Raw genomic sequence first — 15,326 nt, forward strand, 5'->3', positions numbered from 1 at the left:
GCCTACAGGAATTGGCTTTCAATCTACACATGAGTCATCTAACTATTGAAGTTCCAAATGTCTTCGATGCACCCTCTGAGGCACCGTACTGCCTGTGTAACTTTTGACAGTTTGGGTGATTAAGTTGTAATTAATATTTAATAGAAAAAGTGGGAAGTAAAAGTTATTTCCATTAGTTGTTACATCACTAATTATCCTCTTGCCCTGAAAAATTGTGGACATAATTACTAACTCCCATTGAACAAAATCTGTAGTAAACGGTATTCTGGGAAGAAAGGCCTTGGTCGTACCGGGTGGCTGGGCACTCCTGGACAGCTTATCCCTGCAGTGTGGATAACTGAACCGCAAACATGTCAGTCTGACAGCTTTAACAGTTTATGCCTTGAATGTTGGAATGTCCAGCCTTCTTCTCCTTGTTACTGGACAATTTCTCTCTGTCATCAGAATCTTCCTTAACTGAAAGGCTCAGCCTTTGTTTATACTCAGGGCTTTACCCTTTCTCTGAAGCATGCACAAGGCACACTTGTGGCCTATCTTCTCATGACTGACAGCACTGGCAAATAAGTCATGAGAATAAAAACATGACTTTTAACAGAAAATGCATCTAGCAAGTGGTTTTCTTTCTGAGACTGATAAAATTTTCTCCTCATATCTGAGCCTTGAATGCTTTCTATTTATATATTTTATCTTTTAGATTCCACGTCGACAACTCCCAAATGAACAACATGAGGAGACACTGGTAACAATCACTCACCAATGTGAAGATTATGAAAGGTAACAGCATCATTTTCCTTACAGGGTACATTCCTCTAATGAAAATATTCTGCTTACAGCGTTTTCGCTTTGATTCAACAATGATGAGTCTGTTAAGAACTCTGAAAAGAAAATCTTCTGGATGAAAGTGAATGAAGTACACAAAGAAAGGTGGTGGGTGCCATTTAAATTTTTTTGTTTTGTTTGTTTTTATTTTGTTATCTTCATCATTATCATTGTCATCATTATGAAAAAGGCAGAGGGACAACACACACACACTTACATGGGAAAGAGAGGGAGGGAGGGAGAGGGAAGGAGAAAGGGAAAGAGAGAGAGAGAAAGAGAGAGAGGGGGGGAGGGGGAGAGAGAGAGAGAGAGAGAGAGAGAGAGAGAGAGAGAGAGGATGCTGCATGCCAAGGCACATGTGGCAAGGTCAGGGAACAAGTTGAAGAATCAGTTCAGTTACCCCCTTCTGCTGGGGCTTCTCGGGATTGAATCACCCACAAAGTTTGCACAAGTGTTTTCACCTGCCAAGCCATCTCACTGGCTCCCAGGGTGCATGATTTGAACATTTTTTTTTCCATTGCTACCCAAGAGGCAAGAATTATGGTGGACCATGAAAGTTATTTGGTTTTGAAAGTATTTGGTAAAGGTCTATAGCGAAGTTTTTGTGTGGGGGATGATTTCTCAGTTGCACAAGTTTTGCCTAAAGAAACAACTCTTTCACCACTAAGGCAAGGAAGTTCTGTTTCCATCACCTGATTTGCTTAATCCTTAGCACAGGCTCAGGGTGAGAAGTTTGTGGCCTCCTTTCCTCAGCTACCCCCTTCATCCTATCAATCATTAAAGGGTTTTCTCCTGCCTCATTCTATTCACTGACACAGTGAACAAGTGTCACTTCTCATTTGGCATCTTTTATGTGCAAGATGCTATGCTAGCTGCTTGGAGAAGGCAGACACACGCCCTTGACTACAGCTGCTTACAAGTAAAAATTAAAAATCTACATGTAACATGAATAATAATATATGATTAAATACTCTGCCTAATAAAGAACAGCACACAGCTAAATGAAGTGGTACAGATCCATCCCTCTAACACAGAGGAGACAGAGGCAGGAGAATCTTCACAAGCTCAAGACCAGCCTGGTCTACACAGAAGATCTAGGCCAGGACTAGTAAGCAAGACCCTGTCTCATGAAATTAGACAAAATAAAATGGGACGGGTAAGCCCAGATAAATTTTCAGCTGTGAGAAAGTCAGGGAAAGGAAAGAGTTTTACACTTGAGGATAGAGATGTACAGAGAAGTGCATGACCCAGTGATAGCAAAGTCGGGTAGGAGTGTCAGGGTCAGGCAACAGGTCGTTTGGACTTGTTCATCTTTGTGTAGTGTAAAGTTAAGGGGAGCTCAGATGACTTCCCATGAAGAGGCTAAATATCTAAGGATTTATGTTATAGACCAATAGTTCCTTGTTCGTGTGTGTGTGTGTGTGTGTGTGTGTGTGTGTGTGTATGTGTGTGTGTGTGTAGGGGTACATATGACCCAACACATGTGTGGAGACCAGAGGACAGCTTTATGGAGTCTGTCCTCTCATTTCAACCTTTCTGCAGATTTTGGACATTGAACTAGCTTGTCTGGCTTAGCTCTAAGCACCTTTACCTGTTAAGCCAGCTTGCCAGGACTTTAATCCCTTAAAGGAAAAAGATAATTAAACACTTATTGAAACTCAGAGTCTTAGTGTTAGCTTTCAGTTGGAGACACCTGTGGGGCTGGAGGCAAATTTTCAGGTTCTGCGTTTATGGACAACCTGCTTCCAATATGAAGATCATGGATGTAGCCAAGGGGCTCGGTTAAGAAGCTTGGACAGGGAACTGATGGCAGGAGAGTCAGCCAACAGTGTCTACAACTGATTGGTGACCAGAGCAGTAGCATTAATAAACAGCAGTGCTCACAGCACCTCCACACATACGCAGACTCTGGCCCATTTATGCTCTCCTGCCTAAAGAAGAAGACACACCTGCTGAGATTTTACTGTTAAATATTTGTTTCATATGTTTTAATTGCAGTGATGACTGTTATACGACTCGAGCAGATGAGGCAATTCTAAAAGCAAAAGCTTGCAATTGAATAAAGTTTGCAGCAAGCTTAGCAGTAACTTAGAAAGGTAGTCACGTTGACATGGATTTTGTTTCTCACCTATATGTGCTTATAACTAGTGTTCGCCAATTATTTAGAAGTAAAATGTATAGGACAAAGTTGTATGCTCTGAATTTTTGTTTGTTAATACACTTGTTTTTATTTTTAGAACTGTTTCACAGTATTAATTTTTCCCATTCTTCTAAACAGTGTCTCTCACAAGTATATCAACCTCAATTACAGAAAAATTAGCATTTTGTTATATACTATTCATTATCATTCTATAATGGTGTGTGTGTGTGTGTGTGTGTGTGTGTGTGTGTGTGTGTGTGTGTCTTGTCTCCTTGGTAAGATTTTTATCTATATCAAGGGAAAGATTCCCAATACAACAATAGACATACAATAACTTTTAATAAAATATGGTAAGCTGTGCATTTGCATTACAGAAGTAGCCTGAGGATTAGTCATATTACATCCTCTGACATTAACAAAGAAAGAAAGTGGGATGGGAATGAAGAAGGGACATACCTCATCCCAGTGCTTGGGAAGTAGAGGCAGAAGGGTCAGGTGTTAAAGAGCCACATACCAAGACTGAGATCAGCAGAGGCAAGATGAGACCTTGTTTCAAAAAAATCAAACAAAATTTAAGACTGAACAGGGTTAAGAGAGAGGCAGGAGGGAAATAAAAAACCACAGTGTTTGTACAAAGAGGTAGAAGAAGATATCCCTGCCCCATGTCTCTGTCTCAGACAGATGCTGAAGCTGCTTACTTCCTTGTAGGGATTTCAAAGGCCGTATGTAATCTTCAGAGTCTCATGACTTTAAGAAGAATATCCAGGTTTTCAGATGGTGCCCTTTTTATGTGGTGTTAAATTGACTTGCTATAGCCATCCTCCGACCTACTGTTAACATGCTATTTTTTTAATTTTATTTTTTTCTTATCAGTTACATTTTATTAACTCTGTATCCCAGCCGTATCCTGCTCCCTCATTCCCTCCCAATCCCACCCTCCCTCTCTCATCTCCTCCCTGCCCCTTTCTAAGTCCACTGATGGGGGGGACCTCCTCCCCAATCATCCAATCCTGTTTCATCAGGTATCTTCAGGACTGGCTGTAAAGCCCTCCTCTGTGGCCTAACAGGACTGCTCCTCCCTTGGGGGTTGGGGAGGTCAAAGAGCCAGTCATTGAAGTTCCTGTCAGAAATAGTCCCTGTTCCCCTTGGGAACCATGGGAAACCAATTGGTTACTGAGCTACCACAGGCTACGTCTGAGCAGAGGTTCTAGGTTATATCCATACATGGTCCTTGGTTGAATGGAATGTCAGTCTCAGAAAAGACCCTGTGCCCAGATATATTTGGTCATTGTGGAGCTCCTATCTTTCCCCCATCATACTAACTCCCCTTCTTTCATATGATTCCCTGTACTCTGCCAAAGGTTTGGTCATGAGTCTTAGTATCTGCTTTGAAAACACTGCTAGTTAGAGTCTTTCAGATGCGCTCAGTAGACTCCTGTCATACGTTCAATGCACATCCCATCTGTCTTTCTAAACGAGGATTGATCATCTTACCCCATGACCGCTCTCTTGATTATCTTTTTCAGGTGTATAGATTTCATTATGTTTATCCTATCTTATAGGTCTATATAAGTGAGTATATACTGTGTTTGTCTTTCTCCTTCTGGGATATTTCTCTCAGAATGATCTTTTCTAGATCCCACCATTTACCTGCAAATTTCATGATTTCCTCTTTTTTGATTGCTGAGTAGTATTCCATTGTGTAAAAATACCACAATTTCTGTATCCATTCCTCTGTTGATGGACATCTGGGTTGTTTCCAGGTTCTGACTATTACAAATAAAGCTGCTATAAGCATGGTTGAGCAAGTATCCTTTTTGTGTACTTGAGCAAAGTTTGGGTATATACCTAGCAGTGGTATAGCTGGGTCTTGAGGAAGCACTATTCCTAATTGTTTGAGAAAGCACCAGATAGATTTCCAGAGTGGTTGTACCAGTTTACATTCCCACCAGCAGTGGAGGAGGGTTCCCCTTTCTCCACAACCTCTCCAGCATGTGTTGTCACTTGAGTTTTTTGTCTTGGTCATTCTGATGGGTGTAAGGTGATATCTCAGGGTCTTTTGATTTGCAGTTCCCTAATGGCTAATGAGGTTGAGCATTTCTTTAAGTGCTTCTCTGCCATTCAATATTCCTCTACAGAGAATTCTCTGTTTAGCTCTGTTCCCCATTTTTTAAGTGGATTATTTGGTTTGCTGCTTTTCAGCTTCTTTAGTTCTTTGTATATACTGGATATTAGCCCTCTGTCAGATAAAGGGTTAGTGAATATTCTTTCCCAATCTGTAGGTAGTCGTTTTGTTTTGATGACGGTATCCTTTGCTTTACAGAAGCTTTTCAGTTTCATGAGGTCCCATTTATTGATTGTTGCTCTTAGAGCCTGTGCTGTTGGTGTTCTGTTCAGGAAGTTGTCGCCTATGCCAATGAATTCTAGGCTGTTCCCCACTTTTTCTTCTAACTTTCGTTTAGAAAGACAGATGGGATGTGCATTTAACGTATGACAGGAGTCTACTGAGCGCATCTGAAAGACTCTAACTAGAAGATTTAGAGTATCTGGTTTTATGTTGAGGTCTTTGATCCACTTGGACTTTAGTTTTGTGCAGGGTGATAAATATGGATCTATTTTCATTTTTCTGCATGTGGACATCCAGTTGGATCAGCACCATTTGTTGAAGATGCTTGTTAACATGCTATTTAACATATTATTTTTTAATCTCTCTGTGTTTACCTTGCCCAAAAATTACACAGACCCTGACAGTTGGTATTGTTTTCATTCAGTGTTGAACATTAAGTCCTTCTGAGAAAAAAAGAGAGAAGGGTGAGCCTGTTTTAGATTACTTCTAAAAGTGCAGATAACTGGCAGATCAACCTGTTTGCTATATGTGACAAGGGGTCCAGAAAGAGGGCAGAGGAGATGAGATGAATGCTGCAGTAGGTAGGTGAAAGAAAGACTTGAGATCAGAGCAAACACGGTAGGAAGTAGCACATAGAGTGCCTGGGTTAGCCATCGCTCACTGCCGCTGAACTGAGTTCTTTCTAATGAGAGCATTTTCTATCTACAAGGGCAAAATTCAGGGCTCTTGAAGTTTTGAGGTTTGTCTCGTGAGCTACCTTTCAAAGGAAATGCGAGGAAGTGGAGACATCCCTTATCTCAGTGTGAGGCACTGCTCGAGTCAACAGTGATTTTGGTTTGCATGTTCCACAGTGTTTTATAAGCAGCCTTACTCAGCACTCTGGGATCCTGGAGTCAGTGCTTCGTTTAAAGTTTTTGTAAAGCAGATGCTTCCCGGATTTTTGTCACAACATTTGTTTTTAGTACTTTTAAGTGGATCATGAATTCAGAATATTACAGTTACAGCAGCTAGGAAAGCATAATGATTAAACTTAGTCCAAAGCAGAGACTGTCGCAGAAGGATGTGGATGCCAGTTCTGGTGAATTCCCCGGCCCGGAGTTCATGCACTGCAGCAGTCTTCAGCCCTCAACTGTACACCACCTGATACGTTATCCAGGCAGCAGCCTCTGGTCTCCCTGTAGCAATAGGCTGGCTTTCAGAAACCTTTGAGGAGCTCTCCTTTCTGCACATCACAAGCATTCATGCATCTTTTTGTAAAACATTAGTGTACTTTAAGAAAAATTAAGCAATAGGGCGTTTTTGTTTGTTTGGTTTTTTTTTTTTCCTTCATGTGAATAGCATACTCCCTTCCAGATGCAGTGTTTAGCAGCCAAACAGCTGCTATCTATTAAAAAGTCTCTTAAAGCCCCATTTATTTGCTCATAAAGGGAAGAGAAGTGTAAGTATGTTTATGGGGTGACAGGCAGATGTTCGGGTTGGAACAGGACAATGGTGGTAGTAATCAAAAACTAAAATGATCTCTTTTATGGCATTGTAAGCAAGTATTTTGGCCTCTTTGTTTTTTAACCCTCTCCTTTCTTGGTTAAAAACTTAACTATTATAAACAGGCAGACTAGAAGGGGTTCTTGATAGCTATCCCCTCTACTGCAGAGAAGGGAGTAGTTTTAATTAAAGGAGAAACTCTTTTTGAAGAAATGAACGAATACTTTTATGATACATAGGAAATAATAGATCATGATTGTTTTACAAATTCTACTAATTTAGTTGTGATAGAAATGTGTCAGATTTTCAGAAAGGTATATTTCTCCAAACCAATATACAAACATTAGTCCTGATGGATTTCCGGACATCAGTTTAACTAAGTTCTTTTTCTTTCCAAACTAAGAAAGACATGTGTCAACCAAATGAAATTAACCGTTAGTTAGTTGGTGGAGACCCTCACTGAGAACTGAGACGTGGGGCTGATGGAGCCATGTGTTTTCAGTAGGACTCCATAATCCTCATTGTAAAAATATTTTCTGTGCCAATCACACACTTATGAGGTCCTACTTGTATGGAAAGTCCAAGCAGCTACCAGTGGTGTTATGTTTTTGCAGATTTTAATAAATTGTGCTTGTTAAACTTTTGGCCCAGTGCATCAATTACTTGTGAAGCTATTACCGCTATCCAGGAAGGACACCGGAAAGTACAGCAGATTAGACTTTTCCCAGTACTTAACTCACTATTTACCTGGAAAGAAACCCCACTTTCCCTTCTATGTGTGGAATTTTCTGTGTCTGGAGACTGAGACGACACTGTTTCAGTGGAATATTTTCTACGAAGCTGTGAAAGCTTGACGCTGCTGTGGAGATCTGCTCCAGGTCCTGGCAGCCACACCCGACACAAAGCCAGGGAAGGAGTGAGAGCCTCCCCGCCTCCTCTTCTTGCACTGAGTCATTTTCTTTTTGTGTAAGGTTTTAGAATTTATATTGACTTGTCCTCTCCAACCTGATAAATACACAGACCCTCATGGGTTTACAGTCTAGGGCAAGAGCACTCCCTCTCTGCAGCTTGAATTTGAGGTGGTTCAAAGCAGATCAGCAGGATGAAATATACTTTGTTAGCAAAATTCCAATTTTCAGGGCAAGTAGAAACAGGATATTTAGAACTCTTTCCAACTTTCTGACAGGAAGTTGTGTGAATACACTGAAGAAAAAGCAGGTAGAATGAAGGAACAGACTTTGGGAAATTCAGTTTGCTTTGGGTTTGAATCGATTCCTTTATTGAAAATTTAGTGCCCTGAGGGAACCAGTTTCTCTTCTCTGGGGGCTTCTTTCAGCCTCTGCACAAACGTAGCTTTGGTAATTATCCTGAGAAATTGTTTGAAATACATTTTTATTTTTCCCTTTCAGAAATTTTTATCTTGCTAGATTTCTATTGACGTAGATTCTATGTGACACCTTATATTTCAATGTCTTCTTTCATTAGACTAGCATGTAATGACTTAAATTGTACATCAACTCATTTCCAAGCCAACAGAATTAGAGACATTTTTCTTATTCACATGTAGGAAATAGTTCTAAATCAAGGGTATTTTTGCTTTCCAAACACAATTATTCTTAACATTAAAATTTCTTTAATCTCTTTATATTTACACACCTGTTTTTCAATTATCACAGAAAATACTAGCATGTTAAAAAGAAAATTTATTTTGAGATGCAAATTGTTGATTTGTCCCTTTGCTTCATTTTTCTCTGTACTGTTAATTACTGTTTTAAAATACAGTAAAATACAGGTTGAACCCTTACACATAAACCAGGAGTCCAAATACAAATCCATAAACCAAGCATAAACATCTTCAGTAAAACTCAGAGATGTTCCACGTGCCATAGCGTCATCATTATGAATCTGAATTGGATGCCACTGAATGCTGTTATTCATAATTAGAGCTTCGGTTTGTATAGTGTTCTGCATGGTACTGAGATTTACGTTGCGTCAAAATCAAAGCCCGTTGCACAGAAAGAGGCCGCTCCTCATTTTCAGTTGGTACATGTCGTGCTGTTGCTTGGTTAGCTGCTAACAGAACAGGTAGTTCCTCATGGCAACGAGGGCGTGGCAGCCGGCAACTGCCCTGCACGTGCCATTCCTCTAAGCCGCTCATGTCTCTGAATGTACGAATTAATCTAACGTTACCATCTTCTTATCCTAGTTGCCTCTTACTTTTTAAATATTTTTTTTTTAATTTTGTCAAATAGTAAAATTAGAACAGTTTATGTCAGCTATTTCTTTGCGTGTTACTTCTAAGAGGTGCTGCATACATGCAGAATCAAATGATTGTGAAATGTAGACAAGAAAAATAAACAAAGACAACTCCTGTTTAACCCTCATCCAAGATAAGCAGTAACAGAACACTATTTTCCAAGCACTCTCTGGAAGCCGTCCTCCTGCGGGCCTGCAGCATTGTGAATTCACTCCCGTCCTCCACATGTCACCACGCTGATTTTTCTACTCCGCCATGTTTGTTCTTGAAAGCAAGCGTTGTGCTGTTTCCTTTTCCATTATTCCAAACTTTCTAAATTCAAATCAAGATCCAACTAAAAAGGAAATTACAAGTTAGTCAGTATAACTGAGGCATCACAATTTTATAATGAACAAGTGGAGTAGAGATTAAATGAAAAAAAAAAATAATGGGAATGGGCCGGAAAGAAGGTTCCGTGGACAAAAAGCAGTTGCCACTAAGCCTGGCACCTTAGATTTGATCCCCAAGACCCACACCGTGGGGCGAGAGAGCCATCTCCTCCACGTTGTCTTCTGACCTCTACATTTGCACTGCGGCACACACCAAGCACACAATGTAAATACATACAACAAAAATATTTTCAAAAGGTGAGTATACAATAAAATGGTCCCTTTTGAGATTTCTTTTAAAGATTTTTAAAGATCTGTTTTTATTTCATATGAGTTCGCGCTTGCTCTGCACTCTGTGTGCGCACCACACGCATGCCTTGTGCCTGCCGAGGTCTAAAGGAGACATAGATCCTCTGGAATTGCAGTGGCCGGTGGTGGTGGTTGCAAACTGTCCCGTGAGTGCTGGGAATCGAACCTAATTCTTCTGCAAGAGCAGCCAATGTGCTTAATCACTGAGCCATCTCTTGAACCCCAACCCTCTTTTTTCTTTTTTAAAAGACGGTATATTAAGAAAATTTACGAATTGTTTTGGTGTTTTTTGTTTTGTTTTGTTTCTTTGAGAGTATCCTGTCACGTGGCTCTATGGCTATTTATCTAACCAGCAGCCTGTTTTGAGATATTTGGCCTGAATTCAGTCATTTAGCACTAGAAGCAGTGCTGTAACGTGTTTAAATCTTTGTTTACATCTCCCCTCTTCCCTCTCCTGTCATGGCGAATTCCTAACAGCAGAATTGTTGAGGAAAATCATTAATAAACCAGAAGATAGAACCCAGGAGTACACAGATGCCCAGGAGGGCTTTCCTGCCCTTCCGGAAGAGACCTCGGCTGGGCTCCTTTCCCTGGCGATGGTGGGTTAGGAAGACATCCGTTCCCTAGGTGTAGCTGTGACCTTACTGGTGCCCAGGCCCCATCCTTGGATGGGCCCCCACAGAAGCCTCATCACCATAAACGTTCCAGAGGGACGAACTACAAGCAAGAAAGGACATTTCTGGATCTTGGGTAACGTCACTTCCATAGAGTGTTTTGTGCTGGGCCAGAGACAAAGACTGATCAATTCTGTTACCATGTTAAGTTTCGGCTTCCTTGTCTAAATTGTCCTCATTAGGCACCAAATCTTTTGGTTTATTTTTGCTTTTATTCCCAATACAATAACTTAGTGTTGGGACTTAAAGATCACCAAAATGATGAAGCAATACAGCATATGATTTTAAGAGATTTAAATTAAAATTTAAATTAGCTTTGAATTATGGTAGGCACATATGCCACAGGCGTATGTGGAGGTCAGAGGAGCCAGTTCTCTCATTAACCTGTATGTAGATTCCATGAATCAAGTTCAGGTCACTGGTCTTGCCTGGCAAAATTTTAAATTTTTATAGAGTGTGTGTGTGTCTTGAAAGTTTCCTCCATTAATATTTAGCTATTACACTTCATTTCGCACGACCTTTTCAGTTGATGATATCTAAGAAACTTGAATAGACTCCACTGAAAAGGGATCTGTGAATTTTCCCTTTGATTTAAGAATTTCTCTAAGCAAAGCTTAGTGAGCTCTTTATGCGTTGAACACGTCATTGGTCTGTTTCTTTCACTCTTAAGGCTTTGCTGGCTTTTAAACAATTCTTTATACCTCTGAATAATTCTCTGAACATTTCAGATCCTTTCATCTTCTTCAGTCTCCAGGGCTGACATCAGAAACAAATACAAACAAAACAAAGAGCAGCCCAAATAGGCCCAATTTTCACAAACACTGTGGGAGTGCACCTTTCTGGCCACCTGGCTACCTCTTATAATTTCGTATGCATTGGTGTTTTGCCTGCATGTATGTGTGTGTGAGGGTGTCAAATCCCCTGGAACTCGAGTTACAGATGCCCATGTGGGTGCTGGGAATTTAACCCGGGTCCTCTGGAAGAACAGCCAGTGCTTTTAACCACTGAACCACCTCTCCAGCCCCTCATTTATTTTTCAGTATAAAGGTCACGTTGGAACACAAAGTTACATAGCTAGCCCTGCACCCTATAGACTATTTTAAAAGAAGTCTTGACTTGTGTCCATATGTAACAACTTTAAATAAATTTGTACATAACAAAGTTAGAACTAATATATAAGTGGTATATTTATCATAAAAACCTGTGATAGGATAGGTATGGTGTATGCCTAGTTTGCTCAAGACTAAGACAGGATGATCAAGCCTCTGCCTCCAAAAAAAGAAAAAAAAAAGTAAAAGAATACACATGTCTGAGTAAACCTTTGTATGAACACAGAGAACAATCCAGCAACATGCTCATAATACTGAACCATCAGAGTCCAGTGGAAGTGAAGCAAACTTTTTTGTGTGTGTTTTCTAATGTTTGTTTTATAAAATTAATGTTTGTATGATGTAAAAATACCCAGTAATGAAAAATCAAGGTTCTCCGAATGGATGTAACTCAATGATAAAGCCTAGCATGTTTAAGGCATATAAAATTTTTTTTAATTTATTTATTTTTATTAATTACAGTTTATGCACTTTGTGTCCCCACTGTAGCCATCTCCCTCATCCCCTCCCAATCCTACCTTCCCTCCCTCATCTCCTCCCATACCCCTACCCAAGTCCACTGATAAGGGAGGTCCTCCTCCCCTTCCATCTGACGCTAGCCTATTAAGTCTCATCAGGACTGGCTGCATTGTATTCCTCTGTGGCCTGGTAAGGCTGCTTCCCCATCAGGGGGAGGTGATCAAAGAACCAGCCACTGAGTTCATGTCAGAGACAGTCCCTGTTCCCATTACTAGGGAACTCAATTGGAGACTGAGCTGCCATGGGCTATATCTGTGCAGGGGTTCTAGGGGTTCTAGGTTAACTCCATGATTGGTCCTTGGTTGGAGGATCAGTCTCAGAAAAGACCCCTGGGCCCAGACATTTTGGATCTGTTGTTCTCCTTGTGGAGCTCCTGTCCCCTCCAGGTCTTCTTATCTCCCCCTTCTTTCATAAGATTCCCTGCACTCTGCCCAAAGTTTGGCTATGAGTCTGAGCATCTCCTTTGATACCCTGTTAGGTAGAGTCTTTCAACGGTCCTCTGTAGAAGGCTCCTGTCCTGTTCCCTGTTTTCTCCCTTTTCCAATGTCTATTCTATTTGCCTTTCTGAGTGAGGATTGATCATTTTACCCTGGGTCCTCCTTCTTGCTTAGCTTCTTTAGGTGTACAGATTTTAGTATGTTTATCCTATATTATATGTATAATATTCACTTTTAAGTGGGTATATACCATATATGTCTTTCTGCTTCTGGGATACCTCACTCAAAATGATCTTTTCTAGTTGCCACTATTTGCCTGCAAATTTCATGATTTCTTTGTTTTTAATTGCTGAGTAGTATTCCATTGTGTAAATGTACCACAATTTCTGTATCCATTCCTCAGTTGAGGGGCATCTGGGTTGTTTCCAGATTCTGGTTATTACAAATAAAGCTTCTATGAACATGGTTGAGCAAATGTCCTTGAGCATATTTTGAAGATGTGTCTACGAGTGCTATAGCTGGATCTTGAGGAAGCGCTATTCCTAATTTTCTGAGAAAGTGCCAGATTGATTTCCAAAATGGTTGTACAAATTTACATTCTCACCAGCAATGGAGGAGGGTTCCCTTTTCTCCATATCCTCTCCAGCATGTGTTGTCACTTGAGTTTTTGCTCTTAGTCAGTCTGATGGGTGTAACGTAAAATCTCAGGGTCATTTTGATTTGCAATTCCCTGATGACTAATGACGCTGAGCATTTCTTTAAGTGTTTCTCTGCCATTTGATATTCCTCTATTGGGAATTCTCTGTTTAGCTCTGTTCCCCATTTTTTACCACATAAAGTTATATGATATGATAAGTAAATAAATGAGCCAATATAACATAATAGATTACCTAGATATTTATCTCATTGTCTAAAATGTGGCATTTAAGATCAACAGCACAATCTCAATGTTGGAGTTGATGTGAAGTAGTTCCTTAATTTATATATGAGCAAAACAAGATCTTCACTCACAGTGGGTTATTGCAATACAAATGTTGAATAAATGAGTTTATGTGATTGACGGAAATCTTCCCAAACCACAGCTGGCTGGTGTCTATAATCCACATTTTAAGTTGCATTTTAGGGCTCTCTCCAAGTTGCACATGCTCTCCATGAAACACAGATGGGCACCCAAACGCATTGTTCTCGTTGGCCTGAGCTATTGGTGAGGAAGTGCGATAATGTCTCTGTTTTTAAAATGCTATTTTCATTTAGATTTTAGCATTCTTTTTACTGTTGAAACATATAATATAATACTTAGAAAACTAAATACAAACACCTGAGAAACAAAATGCCGAGTATTGGTGGGAGATTCTAGCGTGGAACCTGTGGCTGCAGAAAGCCATCGCAATGGATCCGCATCGGGGTCTGTGGGGCAGCTCTTCAGCTTCAGCCTCCGTGTGGTCACCACACTTGCTCCCTCGTGGAACATCTGATTAGCAGGGCTTTCTGGACTTTCCTCACACCTCATACTTTCTTTCCTGCCCCCTACTCATCATTAGAGTCCATTCACAAGTCAACCATAGTTACTAAAGCCACCAAATTTCCCCTTGACCTTCAACTCCTACTCTCTTCCTCAACACCAAGTTCCACTTTTACTTGCAGTCAAGTCTCTTATCACAAAGTGACCTTTGCTTTCCCTCTAACCTGGCAGATCAAAGAGACAGTTTCCCTTTGTGACACTGTCCTCCAGGCTTGGTTACGTTCCAGTTTGCTCTCCTAACAGGGCCTGAGCAGAGGAGTTGAAGTAGCCAGTGAGGCCAGGGAACCAGACATCTGCTAGGGGAAAAGAAACACTATGCTCTCTGAGGACGCTAAAACAAACAAAAATTCTGTGGGGAAAAAAACAACAAGAAAAAAACAGATGGCCAAGGTAATGTCTGGCAAATGATTCCCTGATCTTTAAACCACAACCAGCAGTTAACCACAGCTCTTTGAACTGAACAGTTTCACCAAAGAAAAGGATGTATTATAATCAGCAGGTTGTGGGTGGTTACCTGATGCTCAGAGGGAACCTGCTGCCCTGGGCACATGCTCAGGGTCACTTTATACGTGCAGAGAATCTGGAGACTCAACAGCTGCCAACTGCCACAGCTCTGTGTAAAGATTTAAAAAATGCTGCTCAGAAGTGTGGAAAAATCCCCGCAGCTTGGCGAGTTCTAACTAGGTATAGTTTTGAGAAAATGGGTCTATATAAAGAGTACGGAGGGCCCTCCTATAATATTTTTGAGAAAACTTGGTTTGTTAATATTCTACTTAGTTTAAGATTATGCAAAAGAGATTTTGTGATTCGTGTAGTGGCTTCTTTGCAAAAAGTCTTTCAAAGTTGGTAAAGCTGCTGTTCAGCCCCCCCCCTGGCATGGTTGGTGTCACTGGTTTGAGTGGTAACGGTGGCAGGAGTAGGGAAGGAACCAAGAAAAGCAGACACATCATCCTAAAACACAAACAGAATAAACGCCCAGCGTCACCCCACCTTGACAATGCTTATTAAAATGGACACACACAGGCCCCTGGGCACCACTTGCCTGCACAGGCACCCTTTCCCCCTGGGCAGGAGCACCATTCCAAGGTTCTGGACTTGACCAGCAAAGAAAGAATAAAGTCTTCACCATCAAACCACATGTGAGTTAGGAGTTAGGAATCTTCAAGGCAGATGAGCTGCCTGACGCATCACTTGTTCTGGTGTCTCTTCGCAGACATCTTCTTGAAACAGCTCTTCCCTTCGGGTGCCACAGGGATGCTCTGCCTGGCATGTTGGGGTGTGAGGTGTGTGTGACCAGCTCTCTCTCTCTCTCTCTCTCTCTCTCTCTCTCTCTCTTTTGTCGC

General features: G+C 40.9%; 1 protein-coding gene across 3 annotated transcripts in view; it reads left to right on the forward strand.

Moving 5' to 3' along the window:
* Positions 1–699: 699 nt before the first annotated feature.
* Positions 700–15,326, forward strand: part of Tnip3 (TNFAIP3 interacting protein 3) — an 87,445-nt gene continuing 72,818 nt past the window's right edge. For all 3 annotated transcript variants that reach the window (XM_021653053.2, XM_060373823.1, XM_060373824.1), the window contains exon 1: positions 700–774. The gene's annotated coding sequence lies outside the window, so the exon portion shown is untranslated. The remainder of the gene's footprint in view (positions 775–15,326) is intronic.

Source organism: Meriones unguiculatus, chromosome 21 (assembly GCF_030254825.1).
Source record: "Meriones unguiculatus strain TT.TT164.6M chromosome 21, Bangor_MerUng_6.1, whole genome shotgun sequence".
Taxonomy (NCBI): domain Eukaryota; kingdom Metazoa; phylum Chordata; class Mammalia; order Rodentia; family Muridae; genus Meriones; species Meriones unguiculatus.